Here is a 21,961-nt window from a genome sequence, read left to right on the forward strand (position 1 = left end):
CCTCTTGTTCACTGGTGTATCCTCAGCACCTACCAGGGCCTGGGGATACAGTAAATGACCAAATAATCAAAAACTCGTTTTGGAGTGCCTTCCTCATCCCGCAGGCTCCATCCTCCCGGAACCTGAAGCAGGGATCGTATTTTAAGTCCCTCATCCCTGATCTGTAGCAGTACCGATAATAATGGAAATCCCCGATATTTGCGTGACACTCTACAGTTCACAGCCTGGCCTATAACCCATCCCGGTGGATCTATGGTACCATTGCCTCTCAGAAGGACGGAGTGCACAAAAAGGATGATGATCTCTTGGAGCTGCTGCTTTGCTAGACCTATCAATCAGTTGACAAGTACCTGCCACCTGAGAGATAGCAGGTGCATGAATATTTACTGAATGAACAAATTAATGAAGTATTTACTGAGATTGGACTGACTATACAGCTCTGTGTTATGGGCCTTGGGAAACGTGTTTTTAAAAAGTATAAGATAATAGATCTTTGCAAAATAGGCTGAGGCAGCCCTCAGCAACCCTGGTTGTGTCCTGCCCTTCTGCCCAATGGGGCCCTACTGCTTCCATCCACCTGGACATCTGTGCTCTCTGTGGTTACAAGTCCTACTAGTCAAGTGGAGAACAGGTCCAATAAGTCATTCACACTTTAGTGTAAATTAGTGCCAAAGCTCCCACCATAGGTTGAATTCTTCTCCTCAAGTGCCAAGGATAGGGTCGAGCACTTAGTAGGCAGTCTATAAATTTGCAGAATTTGATCGAAATAGGAGTGGAGGAAGAGGACCCAAAGGAGGGTATTATCAACGGAAGGATTTGCCATACATAACGCGGCAGGGCCTGCTTGGCTCCACCTAAATTCTAAACAGCTACCCTTCCTTCACCTAACCCTTACAAGACCCCGAGAATTCTGCAGAACCATAAGAGATAAATGCTCTTTGGTAAAACAGTTGGGTTTGAGAGTGGTTGATTATGCTGCTTCATTGCAGTAATAGATGACGAACGCAGTGTTGCACAGGTGTCTCAAGGACTTGTCTGGGGGGGTAGGGAGGGTGTGGATGAAGTGGGGGAAGCTGAGCAGGTGGCACAGGTCTGAGCCCCATTCAACCAGAGCAGTGGTATTTTTACCTACTTTACATATCAGGCTTTTTTTTTTTTTTTAAAGATTGGCACCTGAGCTAACATCTGTTGCCAATCTTCTTTTTTTCCCCTTCTTCTCCCCAAAGCCCCCCAGTACCTAGTTGTATATTCTAGTTGTAGGTCCTTCTGGTTCTGCTATGTGGGATGCCGCCTCAGCATGGCTTGATGAGCGGTGCTACGTCCGCACCCAGGATCTGAACCGGTGAAACCCTGGGCCGCCCAGAGCAGGAACTTAACCGCTTGGCTGTGGGGCCGGCCCCCATGCCAGCCTTTGAAGAAGGGCATCAGAAGCAAAGACATTTTCAAACCAGTGTGCTACCTGCTTTCTAATGATTTTTACAGATTCGAGTTTCTAGGATTCTATGAAAACTCCCAAGTTCTGATTTTAAGTCTCACTGGAAATAAATGTGAATCCAGAAATAAATACTACAGGGAAGTACAGACATCCCTACCCACCAGACCTTTCCTGAACTACTCAACAGAGGCCCTGCGCGTCATATAAGTGAGAGGAATGGGAGTTTGGAACTTCAGTGGCTCCTTCCTGGTCCTCAAGGATGGTGCTGTCTGGCTGCCCACATCAGGCTGCCTTGCAGACCCAGGGAGGTCTTTTCCAGATGGCAGGCTCAGTTTTCCTTGGAAAATGCTTTAGTGCAGAATGCCCTGGAGAGGGCATTTGGCATTATTTGGCTGCCCAGAATCTAGTCTCACTACTTTTTTTTCAGTGACTTTAGTGACATATAATTGAGATACAAAAAACCTGTCCGTTTAATGTATATAATTGGACGAGCTTCGACATATGTGTACACCATGATGCCATCTATCACCACAATCAAAGCAAAAAACATATCCTTCACCTTCTAAAGTTTCCTTGCATCCCCCTTTTTTTGTGGTAAGAATGTTCAATGTGAGATGTACCTTCTTAAATTTTTAAGTGAACAATACCGTGTTAACATAGGCACAATGTTGCACAGATCTCTAGAATTTGGTCATCTTGCATAACTGAAACTTTATACCCGCAGAATAACTCCCCATTTCCAGCTCCTGGCGACCACCATTCTACTCTCTGCTTTTGTAAGTTTGGCTCTAAGTTTCACTATTCACATAAGTGGAATCCTAAGGCATTTGTCTTTCTGAGATTAGCTTATTTCACTTCGTATAATGCCTTCCAGGTTTATTCATATTGTTCCAAATGGTAGTCTTCCTTCTTTTTCAGGCCGCATAATATTCCATTGTATGTATATAGCACATCTTCTTTATCCGTTCATCTGTTGATGGACATGTGGGTTGTTTCCATGTCTCAGCTGTTGGGAATATGCTGCAGTGAACATGGGAGTGCAGATAGCGCTCAGATCCTGATTTCAATTCCTTTGGATATATACTCAGAAGTGAGATTGCTGGATGACACGGTAGTTCTACTTTTCATTTTTTGAGGAACCTTCATACTGTTTTCCATAGGAGCTACACCACTGCGCATTCCCACCAACAGTGAACAAAGATTCCAATTTCTCCACATCCTCGCTGACACTTATCTTTTGATTTTTTGATAATAGACATCCTAACTGGTGTACAGTGAGATCTCATTGTGGTTTTGGTTTGCATTTCCCTGATGATTAGTGATGCCGAGCGCATTTTCATGGACCTGGTGGCTGTTCATATGTCTTCACTGGAGAAATTTTTGCCCATGTCTTAATCACGTTATTTGGTTTTTTGCTACTGAACTATAGGTAGTCCCACTTATTTCCTTTCTGGACACTTCCCTTTCATGTGCAGTCTTGGTAGGAGGTAGTAGCTAGCTCTTATCCCAGAAGCTTAAACTGCCAGATTTCACTCTGCCTCCATGTGCAACAGAACAGACGTGTGACTTTCATCTGGTCAGTCAGAGACCTTCTCCCGGGACTTTAAACCTTGAGCAAGTAGCGCAAAGGTTTGGGAGAGTTGGAAGTCATCTGCACTGCAGAGCAGACTTTGGACTAGATTATTGGTGTGGCCGGGCCCATGCTCTGGTTCCTGCTGCTTAACCTTCCAGATCTCATGCTTCCTTCACTGTCTCCAGAACTGGCCCCTCAGCCTCCTGTCAATCAGTGAGCACCTAAGATCTCTCTAATGAACCCCTTTTTTCCCTAATACAGCAAGAGTCTGCTTTTGTTCCTGCAACAAAAAATCTTAATAATACCCTCTGCAAGTTCACTTTCCATCTGCGTCTCCCTCTACAGATTTCTCTGTGAAGACAACGGTGTGTGTGTCAAATGTCTGAAGGGAAGGACCCACGCAAAAGCGACCTGGGCTAAACACCATGTGTATAGAGTCTCAGACCTCAGTTTCCCCCTGAGTGCCTTGGGAATGAGAATAAATGGACTCGTGCTTTACCAAGTAGTGAGCTGAAGCCCCATAATCATTACAGGCTGCAACTGGGAAATCTGGAACGTGCTATGTCCTTTCCACCTTCCTCTTTCAGGGCTATCCAATGGCTCCCAAGCTTTAGTGTGCCTAAGAGTTACCTAGAATATTGTTAAAACAGAAGATTCCTGGCCACCCTCTAGCCCCTCTAACCCAAGGTTCCAGTTCAGTAGGAGATTCTGACAAGGGTGGTCTCAGGACCATGCACTGAAAAACACTGCAAGCCAGCCTGCAGATGAAGACATTACACAAAGAAGGGGAAATTAGAGAAATTCAGAGAGAAACAAAAGCAGAGTCCTAATTAAGCCTTGCCTGAAGCTTGATCCACCTATGGATTTAAGAAAGAGAATACATCCCTTGTGTTATTTAAGCCAAAATTTCAAAAACACAATTTTCTGTTACTTAACAACTGAAAGCATCCTGACTAATACAAAAATACTTTCCTCTCATCCATCGTGTGACTGGATAATTGCAACGACCCCATGAAGAATGGTTTGGTTTGATTCCTATTTTATACACGATGACGCCAGTTAAAAAAACTGGAATCTTTGCTTAAATCAAGCATAATTTAGATCCAGATCCGTGGGGGTAGGTCTGTTGAGTATAGTGACTCTCTATTAGGGAAAATAGGATTTTTGCCCCCTTCTGACTGGATTCATGTTCCCCTACCTTCCTGAAGTTTTTCTGAAAACTGGGCCCACACTGGTACTCGTTATGTGGCTCCCAGTTACAAAGAGATTCAGCACTGCAGACAGAATTTAATTGTTCTTAAATAGTTAAATGTTTCAATATTTCTCCTTTTTTCTTCAACTCTACTGGGAGCTCCTCAAAGGAAAAGACCACATCTTAAATCCTCACATTCCCCTAGAAGAAAGATGCTCCATCAATAATTGCTAATTATTGGTTGACTGAATTAAAACAAAAGGACAAGTAAACCTAAGGGTAGAGTAAACTGTGGTTTCTTCCTATGTGTAACTGAGTTCTGGTAGTTTCTGACACATAGTTTGTCCGAATAAATTTTTGCCGAATGAATGAATGAATGAATATCAATTGAGCCTTTCTATTACAATGAGACTCCACACCCGTGACACTGAAGAACAGGGCTTTCCAGCGAAACACCGAAAAACAAACAACAGGTTAATATAGTGTCTCATCTTGTCTTCAAAGAACAATGTTTTGAAATTGACAGCAATTTGAAGGCTTCCACTGGATGTTCTCAACATCAGTGCCAGCAGCACCAACCATGAGATATTTATAAGCCACCTTCCTATAACTTAAGATCAATGTTTCTGCCTTGTTGTATAGACAAAACAGAGCAAGAGCTGCAATACACTCAGTGAAAGTTCCAGCATACTCAGACCACAGGCTGTGGCCCATGTGGCAAAAGAATAAAAATTAAGGAATCTAACCACCGCTAAAAATCAAAGATGGAGATTCTAAATTTTGTAATATGTACCTACCATGTTTAATAATATTAATTAGTACACAATCTCATGTGTTGCTTAGGTCATGAAAGTTCAAAAATCTGCCCTTAATTTGCATTTCAACATGACATGGTAGAGTAGAAAGCAATTGTGTTAGACTAGAACACTTGATTCCATATCTGGCCCCAACATTCACATGGTATGGACCTTAAGAAGGTCAAGAACCTATCTGAATCTTCTTTCCTCTTCTGTAAAATGGAGATGACATTAAAACCCACTCCAATGAGTCACTGTGAGTGTCCAGTTATGCAATACAGGGTGCAAAAGTACTTGATATATTAAATATGTCATTTAGGATGATTTGGGTTGCAAGAACAGAAAATCAATTTCAAAGTAGCTTAAATACAGAGAGAAGGTATTGGCTTTCATAACTGAGAAGCCCTGGGATGGGTTAGGCTCCACCTCTTTTCTCTACACACCTCTGTTCTGCTCTTCTGTGTGGGTGTATTTATCATCGGCTTGGCTTCATTCTTAGTCTCAAGGTGGCTGCCAGCAGTACGCTAGGCTGTGGACTTTCTCATTCACATCCTGGGAAGAAAGATGCTTCCCATATTCTCCAAATAAAAGTTTTAAGTTTTTCTGTGATTCACCACTCCTGAATAATGACAGAGGTCAGGATTATCCAGATTGGCCTAGAGCAATCAGGGCCAACCCCAAGACCAAAGGATGAGGTCAATACCACCCAGAGTACATAGATGCTGGACAATGAGTGATATTTTCCCAAAGGAACATTAGAAATGGAAAAAAAAGAAAAAGGAAATAAATGGCACAGATCTCCACACCATGTATAAACGGCACAGCTTTATATTCTGATGGATGTTAGTTTTGTAGCTCAGTTTGGGATACATCTATGTATTTAACCTATTTTACAGTTTTGCTTTCAGATATTTAAGCAGTTTAATTCATGATATTACCTTCCTTACTTTTTGTCGCCACCTCTCAAATTTCTGAGATTACTCCCATGATGAGAGCCACATTACACATTTGGTTTGTAATACACGGAAGAGCTTAGAAAACTGCAAAGCATTTTGAAAATGGTAGATACTTTCTTTGCTACTTTGCTTGTCAATATGGTCCTTTGACTTTGGGGATGCTAACTAGCATGAAAGGATCGTGGGGTTCTCTGGATAGCCAAGTTCCGTGGAAACTAGATTTATTCATGAAGGATAAGCCTTATAGGTTCCAAGAAAAAACTCCTCAGCCAGCCCTTATACACAATCTAGCCTCAGGCTTTCCTGAAACACGTGGCTCATTGGCTCTTAGTATAATAGCACTAGTCATTTTTGTAACAGCTTAATTTGTAATGATTTACAGTTCACAAGCTGCTTGAAAAGAGCCTGAGAGCAATGGATGGATGTTGAAATTTTGTAGATTTTAGGCCTAGGGGTCAGAACCCTGAGTAGTGGTATGTCTAATGTAGACTGAAAATAATCAGAAATAAAATTCCTAGTAGCATAATTGTTTAAGATCTAAACCCTAGGGGCTAGCCCCATGGCTGAGTGGTTAGGTTCGCATGCTCCACTTCGGTGGCCCGGGTTTGCTGGTTCAGATCCTGGGCGTAGACCTGTGCTCCACTCATCAGGCCATGGTGTGGCGGCATCCCACGTAGAGGAAACAGAATGACCTATGACTAGGATATATACAGCTGTGCACTGGGTCTTTGAGGAGGGAAAAATTAAAAAGAGGAAGATTGGGAACAGAAGTTAGCTTATGGCCAATCTTCCTCACCAAAAAGCGTACCTTAAAAAAAAAAAGATCTAAACCCTAAATCTTTATTTCTTTCTAACCTTCCTAAATATCATAAGGCTCAAGCTAAAAGTCTGCAGTTTTGTAATTATTGCCTCTTTGCACATACCTCAGTTCATTTGAGGCTCACAATCTTCTTTGACATAGGTAAGGATTATTAACTTTTCTTTACAGAAGAGGAAACTGAGCCCCAGAAAGGATAAAGGAGTTGCCCAAGGTCAAGTAGGAAGTGTCAAGTCCAGGTATTTTGGTTCCAAGTTCAATGCTCTTTCCACAACAGCATGGCGTATATACATTTGGAAATTTATGGAGACCACTACAAAAATATCAGATTCACTTTGGGCTCTAGGAAAGGACTTAGCCATCTGTGTTAGTAAGCGCTTAGAATCAGTTAGTAAGATAGGACTAGAATCTTCATCTTTGGGGAGTTTTACAAGGTCAGAAGAGTCTCCAGCTTAATCCAAACAGAAGCTGCAGGGACAGCCAAATGACTTAAAGGCTCCTCCAACTCTTAAAGGCTGGAATTCTAGGATCTATATTTCAAGGGTGGATCATCATTGCAAGAGCTTCGATTACATCGTCAAGAATGACGTACCCATGAAAGCATCTGTTTCTGACAATTAGCGGGTTTTACTAACAGTTAGGTCCACTTTTGAACCATGACCACAGAAGGAGCTAATGGTCTCTGGCAGTCCATGGTATCCAACCAAATGAATTCATGTTGGCCTGTGGACAGGGTGTAATCTCCTCCATGCAGACCCAAAGGAAAGGGCCATCCAATTTTAAATTGAGGAATTTGGTTTGCCTGATGAAGTCATTCACGTGACCACTAACCAGTTATCCGGTTGATAATCAATCATTCCTCTCTTTGAATTAGAGTAGGTTTGATTTCAATCACTGGCTAGTTTTCCTACAAAGAGCACATTTTTGTTTTTTGCTGTATAGTCCTATATATATAGTCCTTGCAACTCAGAGACTTGAAGCATGGATTTCACTACAAAAGTACAATACATTGAAGACAGTAATTTTGATAACCATTTTTGTAGCGTATTAGAAAACTGAATGATTTTGTAATAAGCAGAGCTAATTAAAGTAGATGCTTTTGAAATTACAGGGAAAGATGGTGAGTCATCTCCAATATGACACGGATATATGGGATTACTTTTTGTTGTATTAGCATAACAAAACTATTGCCAAAATTACATTATCTTCAAATAAATGCTTGCATTTTAGATGTTTTTTCTTAATAAGCATGGGCAATTATTTTAACACAACTAGCACGTTTATTTAAAAATTTAATTACTACGTTTTCATTTCATTTCATTCATTAACAGTTAGCTGGATTTATACCAAAAAGGACTTAAGGCAGAATGCTATATTTTAATTAAAAAGTAATATTTTTAAAATGCGTATACATAGAGTATTTCAGATGAACAAAAGAAACAAAATACTAGCAGCTAACTTTCCTCTTTTTTGTTGTTTATATACAATTTAGGAATCAATGCAGGTCTTTCCACTTTTCGATTCCCAAATGAATTCTTGATTCAGATTGAATTTGTCCATGCCATTAGTGGTGGTAGAAATCTTTCTGAACCTGCAGAATATTTACTGCTATCAAATGTTAAATTCTCACATGATAATTTCCAGGGGACCGGGGATCTTTAGTGACTCCTTCCAGTCTTTTGTGCTCCTTTCTTCAAACTCTCACCAGCCAACACTTACTTGCTGAGGGATTTATCTGTAGCACAGTGATTTATTACGACTGACATCATGGCGGGATGACTGTTGGATGCCCAGGTGAATTCTTTTCATCAATTAAGCCTTGGCAATCTTGTCAATTGGAAAAATAAAGACAACCATTACTATCATTACTATTGTTATTGGATCAAGTATTGGGATTTGACAAGAAAAATGGGATTACGAATTCTTGGCTTGCTGGGTTCTACTCATAAGCCTTTCACATCATCTTAACACATAATAGGACATTTTTATCTGCTGTGGCTCTGCGGGAGCTCTAATGTCTGTGTTCGAATGGGTTATAGTATACTGATCTCCCTACTCATTAAGCGGTTTTTCAGCATGAGAATGAATGTGGCAGGGCCAAACTAATTATACTTTTCACCCATGACAAGGATGAAAACGAACTGTCTGCTCTTGTCATCAGATGGTATATTACTCGTCTTGTTGGAAATGGTAAGTATTATGAAAATAAAATATGACAGTAATAATCGTTCTCAGGCTGCAGCTATTATGCCTAAGGCGCTTCACATGCCTCGTCTCATTGAATCCTCCCAAGAACCCTGTGTCCCAAGACATCCGTTTTATAGAAGGTTTGTACCCTTTTACCATCCTTGACCGTTCCCCTACCTCAGCCCCTGACAAGCACCATTCCACTCCGTTTCTATGAGTTTCGCTTTTTTCCTTTCCTTCTTGTCGTGATTTGAGATTTCCAGCAGTGAGAGCTGATATTCAGCTCCGCACTGCCCCCTTGTGCCTGCCACCGAGTTTACAGCATCAAGGCCATTAAAATCCCTCTGGCCACCACTCCCGCCTCCCCCGCCCCAGTCTTGCCTCTTCCACTTCAACAGTTGAGTTCTCCCGCTAGTTTTCAATTTAAATTGAGGTTTTAGAAGGCTCTTAGCAGATAATGGTGTCTTTGTCCACGCTGGAATCCTGAATGCTTCCTCTTCTGCACTCAGTATTTCCTCCCCGTTCTTTGCTCTCTCTTAATAGTAAATTGCATAAAAGTAGTAAAAAGACCCAAAAGTAGCCAGTTTCCAAGAGCTCAAATGTTTGAAAGGGAAACTGCAATATTTATTGAGCTGAGAAGTTGACTGTGTTCTGGTAATTCGTTTTTACAATTACTCAATTTTGAATTCCCAGTTATAAATAACTAATCAATGTTAATCAGATCTCCTGAGAGGAAACATGTTTGACAAATGTCCAAACTGATGAAAAACCCAACTCAAAGGCCTCCTCACAATGACTTCAGCAGGAAAAAGAAAAGAAACTCTGAGAAATTCTTTAAAATGACAAAAATGCTAAAATAGGTAAAAAGACTCTCTCCCCAAAGTAACCCAAAATAACCAATTTCTGTACAACCAATAACTAAGAAAATTAAGGTTTTTTGTCACCAAACTATCACTTTGACCAAATTGTCCTCTGAACCAACTTAATTTTCAACCAAATTGCTTTCTTCCAAATCATATTTGGCTAAATTGCTTCCAATTTGCAGTCGGCCAAACCCTGTCCTACCCACACAAGCCAATCAATATAAGAAATTCGGTCACCAAAATGAGATTTTAAGGGGCCAGCTGGTGGCATAGTGGTTAAGTTAGCACACTCTGCTTCAGCGGCCTGGGGTTCGCCAGTTCAGATCCCAAGTGCAGACCTACATACTGCTTATCAGTGTTGCCGCCCCTGACACAGGAAGGGTTAGTAATCACTGGAAAAAGCTTGCCAACAAACTGTGACCCAGAGGTGAGAAGGCCAGTTAGCCAATGACGGGCAAGACCTCCAGGGGGGGCAACCTAAGACAGGCATCGGCTACCCGGGGGCACAGATGGAGAAACAATATCGATATCAGGAGCAGGAGGGACCGTTGCCTAAGCGACCTTGCCTGCTCCGAGATAAAAATATACGAGCATAGCAATAACATAATATCAAAACAGACGCCGAGGGAGGGCTCCTTGAGAAATCACTAAGAATTCTTGGCATTCACTAATTACTTCATCCAGAACACCTGTGTATGTCTAGCAGATGTAAGCTATGTATATATTGAAACGCTGGTTACAATAAACTCAGAGTGGCCATCAGCCCTCTCTGCATCTATCTTGGTGTGTACATTGGATCGCGACACCGACATATGGTGATCCCGACGTGATCCAAGATCGGCACCACGCCGTGATAACGATGGGCCAACAATTGACGACCCAGCAGAAATTATACTTTAAGACACTTCAGCAGCTGCTGAAGGAGATTTCAGTTTCGGTTTCTCCCGCCGAGTTACAGAAGCTGTTGCTGGCAATATCTACACATTGCCCCTGGTTCCCTGAGGATGGCACCTTGGACACTGAGTTGTGGGAAAGGGCTGGCAAGGCACTAAAGTCTTGCTTTGAGCACGGCCTTTTAAAGGATGTACATATCTTAACGACTTGGGGAACAGTACGTACTGCGCTCTTCCCTTTGTCAGATCTATTGGATGAGGAAAAATCTGCCTCTTCACCCGAGCACCCTTCAGGCAAAGCTGAGGAGGCGCCGCCACCGACTCCTCCACCTTGCTGGCCACCAAGAGACTCTTAAAAAGGCCGTTAGTAAGTCTCAGACAAATTTTGAACAAACGTCCTCAGACGATGACGATTTACCATTCTCCCCTCCTTTAGAGAGGCGTTTCGCCTTCAAGAACCCTCCTGTCTTGCCTACTGCTCCTCCTTGTACTCCACCCGCCCCGTATGTTGATTCCAGGCAGTATAGTGTGGTTCATAATTGCCTTCGGGAAGGATTAAATCGTGGAGATCCTGATGTTTTTTCCTGTGCCTTCCCCGTAATGGTCAATCATGGGTGAAGAGAACATGAATCCTTTCCTTTTGGGGTGTTTAAGGAGCTGAAAAAGAGCATTAGAGAGAATGGAGTGCAGTCACCTTTCACTGTCGGGATGATAGAGACACTGGGAGCCAGTTATCGTATGCTACCCTGTGATTGGCTTTTGCTCTCAAAGACTCTTTTGTCACATGCTGAATATACTCTTTTCAGGTCTGAGTATAACGAGATATCTGTATCCCGATCTATGGATAATCTATCTTTAAACCCCCCTCTCCCAATCATCGCGACATGTTACAGGGCGTCGGGCCAATATGCGACACCTCAAGCACAGGCTGAGGCAAATGGAATGTTGCATAGACAATGTTCAGAGGTGGCATTAGCAGCCTGGAAGGCAATTCCCCCTTCAGGGGCAGACAGAGCCGCCAATTCCTTTGTGAATGTCGACAAGGGCCAAACGAGCCATTCATAGAAATTATTGACCGTCTCCAGCAGGCAATTGAGAGACAAATAGCTCATCCTGAAGCAGCTCAAATTAGCCTGTTGAAAATAGCCTTTGAAAATGCTAATGCTGATTGCAAGTCTGCTATGTCTCACATTAAAGGGCGAACTCACACCTTAGGGGATATGCTGCGAGCCTGTCAGGAAGTAGGAACTCATAGTCATGTGGCCAAAGTAATGGCAGCAGCGTTTTCCCAGCTGCCCGAAGGTGCTTTTGATAATGCCTGTTTTAAGTGCGGAAAACCTGAACATCGTGCAAAACAATGCAAGTCCAGTCCAAAAGATATCCCTGGTAAAGGGGGGCCAGCCGCTAATAAGAAGCCACCTTCTAAACCATGTCCTCGGTGCCGAAGGGGATTCCGTTGGGCGAATCAATGTCGCTCTAAAACTGATGTAGATGGTAATCTGGTCAACCGTGAGTTTGCGTCGGGAAACTCGGGAAACTCGAAATGGGGCACACTCCCCAGTGCCCCAAAAAACCAAGTTTGGGGAGCTCTCAATCAGCAGGCCGACTCTATGTGAATGATTTAGTGGCGGCCTCGTCAGGAAGTGCCAGAGTGTCTCTCATGGCTTCAGAAACAGTCGTCATAGATTGTGCTGACAAAACCTTTCTTGTTCCTACCAATGTATGGGGACCTTTACAATCAGGATATTTTGGGTTATTAATGGGACGCTCTAGTTCAGCTTTGAAGGGCTTAAACATCATTCCAGGGGTAATTGATGCTGACTATCAAGGTGAAATAAAAATCATGGTCCGTTCATCTAGTTATTATGTGATAGAAGCTTTTACGAGGATAGCTCAGTTGATGTTAATACCTTACTTGTCCCCTGCTCACGCCTCCACTGCCAAGAGGGGGGCCAGCGGCTTCGGCCACACTGGCAACGGTGCTTTCTGGATACAGCCATTAACATTAAATCGGCCCATTCTTACAGTATACATACAGGAGATTCCCTTTGAAGGGCTCCTGGATACTGGGGCCGATAAAACCATTATAGCCTCGCCCACTTGGCCTCCCCATTGGCCGAAAAGACAAACCTCTGCATCTGTACAAGGTGTAGGGGGACTTATGACGCCTGAGGTAAGTGATCACGTACTCAAGGTCAGAGGACCTAAAAACAGAATTGCCCTAATTACACCCTACGTTCTGCCAATTCCATACTCCCTATGGGGGCGAGATTTGCTTTGTCAATGGAAACTATCTCTAAACGTTAAGCTTTTTTCCTAGGGGCCACTGATGTTATTAACATTCCTCCCATACCTATTCATTGGAAAACTACCATGCCTGTATGGATAGATCAGTGGCCCCTTCCAAAAGAAAAATTACAGGCTTTAAAGATGCTAGTACAGGAGCAACTAAAATTGGGCCATATTGAACCCTCAGTTAGTCCCTGGAACACCCCAGTATTTGTGATAAAAAAGAAATCTGGAAAGTGGAGATTACTCCAGGACTTGAGGGCAATTAATGCTGTCATGCAACCTATGGGGGCTTTACAGAAGGGATTGCCAAACCCTTCTTTAATACCTGAGAATTGTCAAAGTGTTGTTATTGACATTAAAGACTGTTTCTTTCCTCTACCTTTGTGTGCCGCTGATAGGGAAAAGCTCGCATTGACTGTCCCAGTTTATAACAAACAAGAGGTCCCCCAGAGATATCAGTGGAAGGTCTTGCCTCAGGGCATGAAAAACAGTCCTACCATATGCCAACAATTGGTAGGAGATGTGTTATTAACTTTTTGAAGCAAATACCCTACTATACAACTTTACCATTATATGGATGATATTTTATTAGCAGCGCCAACTAAAAATTTATCATTAATGGCATACCAACAATTAATTGAATTGCTAAAAGGCAAAGGCCTGCTTGTGGCGCAAGATAAGGTACAGTTTACCTCCCCGTGGCAATTTCTAGGATTGATGATTGATAGACACCTGGTAAAGCCGTGCATTCCCTCTATTTCCATACCCAATACTTTGACATTAGTTACATTGCAACAGCTTTTAGGAAATATCAGTTGGATGCGTCCTTTTCTTGGCATCCCGACACATTCTCTGAGTCACTTGTTTTCCTTGCTACGTGGTGACTCTTTCCCCTCTTCTATGCGCACTCCTACCCCTGAGGCAAAACAAGAACCAAGCCTAGTAAACAAGGCTTTAACCTCCCAATTTTTAAATCGCTTTGATCCAGAAATTCCTTTACGCCTGTATGTGATAAACACACCTAAGAGTCCTACTGGTATCGTCTTTCAAAAAGCGGGCAAGGTTATAAAATGCTTGGAGTGGATATACTTGCCCCACACACCAGCTAAGGCACTCTATACACATTTTGATGGAGTAGCGGAGGTTATTCAGAGGGGACGTTTACGGTGTTTACAATTGCGAGGTGCTGACCCTCAGACCATTTTTTTACCTTGCACATCTTCTCAATTTGATCATGTTATGATGATCAGTTCACAAATACAAATGGCTTTGCAATCTTATGTGGGTGAGATTTCTTTTAAATCCCTGTCCCATCCACTCTTTCGTTTTTGTACACAAACTCCACTTACCTTCTCCTCGGTTATCTCTTCCCAACCTATTCCTGATGCCTTAACCGTGTTCACTCACGGCTCTGGAAAAACTGGAAAAGCCGGTATAGCTTGGTTTGCTAATAATGACTGGCAGACCAAAGTCTCTCAAGGACATTCAACTACTCAAATTGCAGAACTGGCAGCTGTATATCTAGCCCTGTGCGCCTTTCCTTCTGTTCCTTTGAATATTCTTACGGATTCTGCTTATGTAGCTAATGCTGTCCCGCTTTTGCCCTCCGTTTTAAACTTTCATCAAACCACACAAGATATTTTCACTCATTTTCTGAAAATCAAGCAATTATTGTCCCAGCGTACTCACTCCTGCTTTATTGCACACATACGCTCTCACACTCCTCTTCCTGGTCCTTTATCTCAAGGGAATGCTATTGTTGATTCTGTTGTAGCCAATGTTTCACTCCTGCGTTTACAGCTGCACGTTCGTTTCACGCCTTACATCATTGCAATGCTCCAGCACTGCGCTCGTGCTTTCACTTAACAAAATGACACGCTGCACAAATAATTGCTGGTTGCCCAGCCTGTCAACAATCTTCCCTAGCTACCTCTCCCTTCGCTGCTGATGGGGTTAACCCTCGTGGACTATACAGCAATGACCTTTGGCAAACGGACACAACAATATTTCCGCCTTTTGGACGTTTCAGGTATATTATCGCTTCTGTTGACACTCACTCTCGATTTCTTTTCGCATTGGCACATACAAAAAATACCGCTAAACAAGTCATTCGTCATTGGCTTGCTATATTTGCTTTCGTGGGGTCTCCTACATGCATTAAAACTGATAATGGTCCCGAGTTCTCAGCGCGAATTATCCGCCAATTTTGTGCAAATTGGAATATTATCCATAAAACTGGCATCCCCTATAATTCTACGGGACAAGCTATTATTGAGCAATGTCATAGAACGCTAAAGGCTGCTTTACAAAAAATGAAAGGGGGAAATGAGTATTATAAGAATGATCCGCAAGGTATTCTCAATCTCGCCTTATTTACTTTAAATTTTTTGAATCTAGCGGAGGATGGCACATCAGCTGCAGAAGGATATATGGGTCAAACTCAGAACCATATGGCCCAACAAAGGCCAGCATTACACACATCTGTTTTGACACAAAATCTTGGCAAAGTGTGGATTAAACGTCCTTATACGGATATCTGGGAGGGCCCTTTTATGGTTAAGTGTTGGAAGAGAGGGGCTTTTTGTGTTTTGACAGATAAACGTTGAGTGGATTCCGTCAAAACATGCACGGCCTGCTCTGAAATGACCAGAAAATGGACAAACGGATAAGTAAATCAGTTTTTTTCTTTTTTCTCTTTTCTTCTCTAATGCATGTTGAGGTGATTTCAGAGAATGAAAATCTCACATATTGGGCCTTTATTCCTAATCCTCCTCTCTTTACTCCAGTTACTTGGTGGCATGCCGATCCCCCTTTGTCCTCTAACGATTCTGATTGGACAGGAGGAACCTGGGTACCCCCACAACAACATACAGGCCTGCACCAAAAGGGAGAAGAACCTCTGGTGATGTATGCTAACGATTTACCTTTTTGTATGGTTTATCAAAACAAAAGCACAACATGTGTCACCTTTCAGGAACAAATGTATTTGTATTACCAACCTAAGAAAGGACAACAGGCAGCCAATCTGACATACATTACTGCTATATCAACATCTTACGAAGACAAAAGTAATGTCACACAAGTTCCTTCCATCCCAATTTGCCGTCCAAAAACTGATTGGCGTTACAAACATTACTCAGTACAGTGGTCCCCTTGCCGTACAGCATATCCAAGGTGGGGCAACATCTTTGGGGCCAACGTGCTGGATTGGGGACCTCATGGACATCTTTTGAGTGACAGTTATACTTGGGCCTTCAACAGATCAAGTCAGAAACCTATAACATGGAGCAAACACGGCCTATATGGACCCCTTTTACAACTATCTCACAATGAGACAGTGTGCAGCCCACTTCACAAAGGAATATGGAGAATTGGGTTGCCTTTATATCACGATTGTCCCATGGTAAATATGAGAATGCAAGTGGCAATTATTCATTGACTCTGATTCAAAATGTTTCTGATACCGTTATGATCTGTACCATGCATCCTTATGTGTTATTATGGGGAAAAAAATGTCCCCACTATTGAAGAATCTTCTAGTATGTATGTAATTAATATTTCTCCCCCATATTGGTATTCTGATTGTTTAACACATTATAATGTAACCTCATTGAATGTGACCTATGTAATGGTGTTAAAAAGAAGAGCACATATTTGGTTACCTGTTTGTCTAAATCGGACATGGTCCGAAGAGCATGCTCTACATATCCTCCTTGGGTCCATGAGAAAATTATGCCCTAAGCGGTTTATGGCTACACTAATCGCGTTCATTGTGTCCGCGGTGATTATCATTGCATCAGCTGCTACAGCTACTACTGCCTTGGTTAACAGTGTTCAAACAGCCCATAAGGTGGAGTCCGTCTTGGTAAATGTCACTCAGGAATTACAGACACAGGTGGATATTGATAAAGGGCTAATGTCACGATTGCAGGCATTAGAGGCAGCAGTAGAGTGGCTGGGAGAGCAGCAAAATGCATTAGATATGCATATGAAATTAAAATGTGACTGGCAATTTACCATGCAATGCGTTACCCCCCTACCGTATAATAGCTCGCTGACATCTTGGCAAGAAATAAAAAACATTTACAGGGGGCATTTAGTACCTCCCTGGCCAATGACATCACTGGGCTACAAGCTCGGTTAGAGAGGCAGTTACAAGAAGTACATAAGGTGTTCTCTCAACAAATATTTCAAGACATTGAGAATGGGTTACACTGGCTAGAGCCCTCCAATTGGTTCTCGGGCCTCAATTTATGCATATTTGTTAATGCTGGTGTGATTTTGATATTATCCATGTTAATAGTTTATGTTTTACATCTGCTGTGCTCCCTGAAAAAACAACAAAGTCAACAAGAGCAAGCATTGGTTATGATGGGCCTTCTGGCCTCAGCACAACATGACGCCTTCCTTGCTTTAAAAAACAAAAAGCAGGGAAATGTAGCTGCCCCTGACACAGGAAGGGTTAATAATCACTGGAAAAAGCTTGCCAACAAACTGTGACCCGGAGGTGAGAAGGCCGGTTAGCCAATGACGGGTAAGACCTCCAGGGGGAGGCAACCGAAGACAGGCATCGGCCGCCCGGGGGCACAGATGGAGAAATGATACCGATAGCAGGAGCAGGAGGGACTGTTGCCCAAGAGACCTTGCCTGCTCCGAGATAAAAATATACGAGCACAGCAATAACATGATAATATCAAAACAGACGCCGAGGGAGGGCTCCTTGAGAAATCACTAAGAATTCTTGGCATTTGCTAATTATTTCATCCAGAACACCTATGTATGTCTAACAGATGTAAGCTATGTATATATTGAAACGCTGGTTACAATAAACTCAGAGTGGCCATCAGCCCTCTCCGCATCTATCCTGGTGTGTACATTGCATCGTGACACTGACAATCAAGCCATGCTGTGGCTGCATCCCACATACGAAATAGAGGAAGATTGACACAGATGTTAGCTCAGGGACGATCTCCCTCACAAAAAGAAAGAAAAAAAAAGAGATTTTATAAACTATTTTACCCAGGAATGTTATGAATTCAATTTATGTCTTTCCTTATATATCTTGCTTGGTTTTCCAGTCTTTTTATTACCATATAATTTGATCCTCACAAAAAACTGGGAGATTATTTCTATTTTACACCTGAGGAAATGGAGGCTCAGTGAGGCTAAAGGATTTGTCCAGGGCCACATGGCTGGGAAGGGGCAACGCTAGGATGAGACCCCAGATGTTCTAGGCTCCATGCTGGGGCCAATCCCATCACAACAGTGCCGGGAATGTAGACCCCATCTCGTCCTTAGGGATGGAGACTAGAGTGGAGTTTGGAAACATTCACACTCAGTTTCCACGTACTAACCAGGCACTCATACGATCCTGCTCTGGAATCTGAGGGAATGACTCATGTTAAAGGTAGAGTTGATGTGTTTATCAGTCAACACACACACGTGTGTGTGTGTGTGTGTGTGCGTGTGTGTGTGTGTGTGTATTTAGCTCCTACAGTGTGACAATGTGGAAGAAACAAACGAATAAAAAAGGATTTTTGACCCATGTTATCAAGTGTGCAATGTTCTCAAGTGTGCTGCTCTCTAAGTTGTACAAAGTGGTCAAGGAAAGCTAAACCCATGTTTGTTCATTCATTCATTCAGCAAATATTTATTTAGCTCCTACACTGTGTAAAGCTTTGTCCTAGGTGTCAGGGAAATAACAGTGAGCAAAACAAAGTCCCACCTTCATGGGATGTTCATTCTAGAAGGCAGTTAGCAAATAGGACAGCATAGTAGGTCATTGGGGGATAAACTTAGTGGCTCTGATTATAGTGACACTGGCCAATACTCAGGAAGGAGAAGGAGAAGTCAGTGTAGGTTCGAGTGGTGTGGATACGTGCCACTGTCACCTGGAGCCACAAATGATAGAGGTCATCCTTTTTTTTTTTTCCTTAGGAAGATTAGCCCTGAGCTAACATCTGCTGCCAATCCTCCTCTTTTTGCTGAGGAAGACTGGCCCTGAGCTAACACCCGTACCCATCTTCCTTTACTTTATACGTGGGATGCCTACCACAGCATGGTGTGCCAAGCGGTGCCATGTCCATACCTGGGATCCGAACTGGCGAACCCTGGGCCGCCGAAGTGGAATGTGCGAACTTAACCACTACACCACTGGGCCGGCCCGAGGTCATACTTTTTAAACGTGTTATGCCAGGGAGTATTTGTATCCTTTCTGGGAATATCAGTTTTATAGTAAGAGTAAGACTAGAAATGGATTCAGATCTTGAGTCTTTCATTTATCAGTTGTGTGATCTTTGATGAGTCGTGTGGTGATTTCTACTCTGTTTCCTCATCTGTAAAATGGGAATAACATTAGTACCTATCTCACCTCTGCCTCATAGACCTATCACGAAGATTGAAAGATAAGACAGGTAAGATATGGAAAGCACTGAGCACAGTAACTGACACAAATTAAGAAATAAATCGATATAGCTGCTGTACCAGTCAGGATTCTTTTAGTTGCAAATGATGGAAACAAAGAATCTACTGGCCTGCATAATTACGTTAAAAAATGCCTTGGGACCCAACCTCTCAATCTATGATTTCAGCTGGACTCCCAAGGATGGGCAGTGTCTGAATGAGAATTAGACTCTGAGCCCTTAAATGTGACACGGCTCCACGCACTCTGCACGGATTATCTCATTTAATCTTCTCCGCACTCAGTGAAGTAGGTGCTATAATCATCCCATTTTACAAACGAGGGGACTAGGGCACCAGGAGGTTAATGCCAGAAAGTGGAAGAACTGAGAATCAAGCCCAGCCATCTTACTCCAAAGCCTTTGTGCTTAACCATTACCCAGACTTTCTCCGAGGACAATAATGAGGGAAAAGGCGAAGAGGATAATGAGAGTTGCAAAGAAAAAAAATAAAGCATTATGAAAATTTTGACTTTTGATGTTACCCATGGGTTCAATGGAAAATTGTAGGTTCATTTATCTCTGTACCCACAGCACCTAACACAGCACCTAACACACACCCAGGCAGACAGAAAGCAACTAATAGGCGTTTGACAAATGAATGAATTCATCACTAACAGTCTCCTTTACCTCTGCATCTCCAACATGGTCACTTATTTCAGCTTTTCACTTGTGAACAACCCACGTTGCCCCAGAGTGTTAGCCAATAAACTTATGCTCATAGTCATTTCACTTTTAAAAATCAAGAGCACTAATAGCAAGCATCCTTCTATATAAAGATCAGAAGGATAATTTCTAACACTGAGTGGTTCCAGGAAAACAAACATTTCCACCTTCTCTGGCGCCCTCTGGTGCTTCGAGGCCGAAACTTATCAAGAGTGCCGATGCTTCCGGAAGTTGAGAGATGTGAAACTGAATCTGGATTTACTTTCTACATTGTACACACACAGAACATACACACAGACACAAACACACAGTCTCTTACGGATTAAACTCTGTTTTCCCTCTCTGCATGTTACTTCAATCAGTGCTTGCATGGGTTTCTCTAGTTCTGCTGGGCTGTAATTTACCTTAGTTTGAATTTCCTTCAGGTCCTCTTCCTAGAGACTCACACGACCTGTAGAATGTGTGTCCGTGCTTTCTGGAAGGGTCACGAGTGTTATCTGGCACCACTGCCCTCACTGACCTCTCTCCCTCTTTTCCTCAGGCCATGGCTCTGAATGCCTGGAGCAGTTACAGGGCAGGAAGCTCTTCCCAGAAGAAGAAAGCTCACCTTCTGTTCTCACTTTTCCTTTCCTTAAAGGGGCCCTCGAAGCCTGCTGCTCCTTCAATGCCTTGCAGAGCTAGTTGCTTGTTCACTAGAGAAGTAGGCCTTTTAGCTTTTCCAGTCCCCCTGGTCGCCATCAGACTCTCTCACGTGACCACAGGAAACAGACCACAGGAAACAGACAGGGAGGGGGGGGGCGGGGGGGGCGGGGAAGTGCAGGTGGCAGATCCCACGCTGTCTGGAATCAGCAGCCCTGTCCCAGCAGCTGGATAAACAGGCTCAGATTCGCAGTTGGGCTGAAGTTGCAAACTGCATTGTATTTCCATGAAACTGAATAACTAGTGATAATGTTTAAATTATTGATCATAATGGCCGACTTTTAGTGCTTAGTGGGTACTAAATACATTGCTGAGTGCTTTCCCTGCAGCGTCTCACTTAATTTCCACGAGTCCCCAGTGAAGTAAGTAATGTCACAATCCTCATTTTCCAGATTAGGAAACGGGTTTAGAGAGGTTACATGCTTTATGGGACACTGTAGCTTTGAGAGAGTCTGTTTGGTATAGTTGTTTGAGCCAGAAGACTGCAGTCCCAATGCTGGCTCTACCACTTTCTAACTGGGTGACTTGTGCTGAGCTGCTTAACCTCTCTGTGCCTCAGTTTGCTTATCTGTAATAACAATAATTCATGCTTCATAAGGATGCTGTGGGTACTAAATGAGTCAATACATACAAAGTGATTAATGGTATTTGGCATATATTAAGTGCTATATGAGTACTTGGAAAAAAAGAAGGAGGGGTGAGGGGCCAGCCTGGTGGCATAGCGGTTCAGTTCGTGTGTTCCACTTCAGCAGCCTGGGGTTCGCAGGTTCAGATCCCAGTCGTGGACCTAGCACCACTCGTCAAGCCACACTACGGCAGCATCCCACATAAAATAGAGGAAGATTGGCATGGATGTTAGGTCAGCGACAGTCTTCCTCAAGCAAAAAGAAGAAGATAGGCAACAGATGTTAGCTCAGGGCCAATCTTCCTCACACACAAAAATCAGAGACATGGAGCCCAGGTCGCTTCAGGCCACTCTATGATCTCCCTGAGGTATAGACTATGTTTGGTCTCCTCATGGATGTTGTTAGGAAATGGCTCCCACTAACACATCCTGCCATGGTGAATTTCTCTTTGTGCAGCAGAATCATCTGAGAAGGTTTAAAAACTATGGATCCTGATTCATTTAATCT

At 42.9% G+C, this 21,961-nt stretch overlaps 2 long non-coding RNA genes across 3 annotated transcripts in view; one reads left to right on the forward strand and one right to left on the reverse strand.

The window, feature by feature from the left end:
- Positions 1 to 20,913, reverse strand: part of LOC111774377 (uncharacterized) — a 67,490-nt gene extending 46,577 nt beyond the window's left edge. Inside the window, exon 1 of one of the 2 annotated variants that reach the window (XR_002809375.2) lies at positions 20,534 to 20,913. This is a non-coding gene — a long non-coding RNA (uncharacterized lncRNA). The remainder of the gene's footprint in view (positions 1 to 20,533) is intronic. The other variant, XR_002809376.2, reaches the window with a different exon arrangement.
- On the forward strand, positions 14,508 to 17,867 carry LOC138925233 (uncharacterized). Its single transcript, XR_011441182.1, has 3 exons — positions 14,508 to 15,034; positions 15,601 to 15,674; positions 15,792 to 17,867. It is a non-coding gene; the product is annotated as an uncharacterized lncRNA (long non-coding RNA).
- Positions 20,914 to 21,961: the final 1,048 nt, after the last annotated feature.

Source organism: Equus caballus, chromosome 7 (assembly GCF_041296265.1).
Source record: "Equus caballus isolate H_3958 breed thoroughbred chromosome 7, TB-T2T, whole genome shotgun sequence".
NCBI lineage: Eukaryota > Metazoa > Chordata > Mammalia > Perissodactyla > Equidae > Equus > Equus caballus.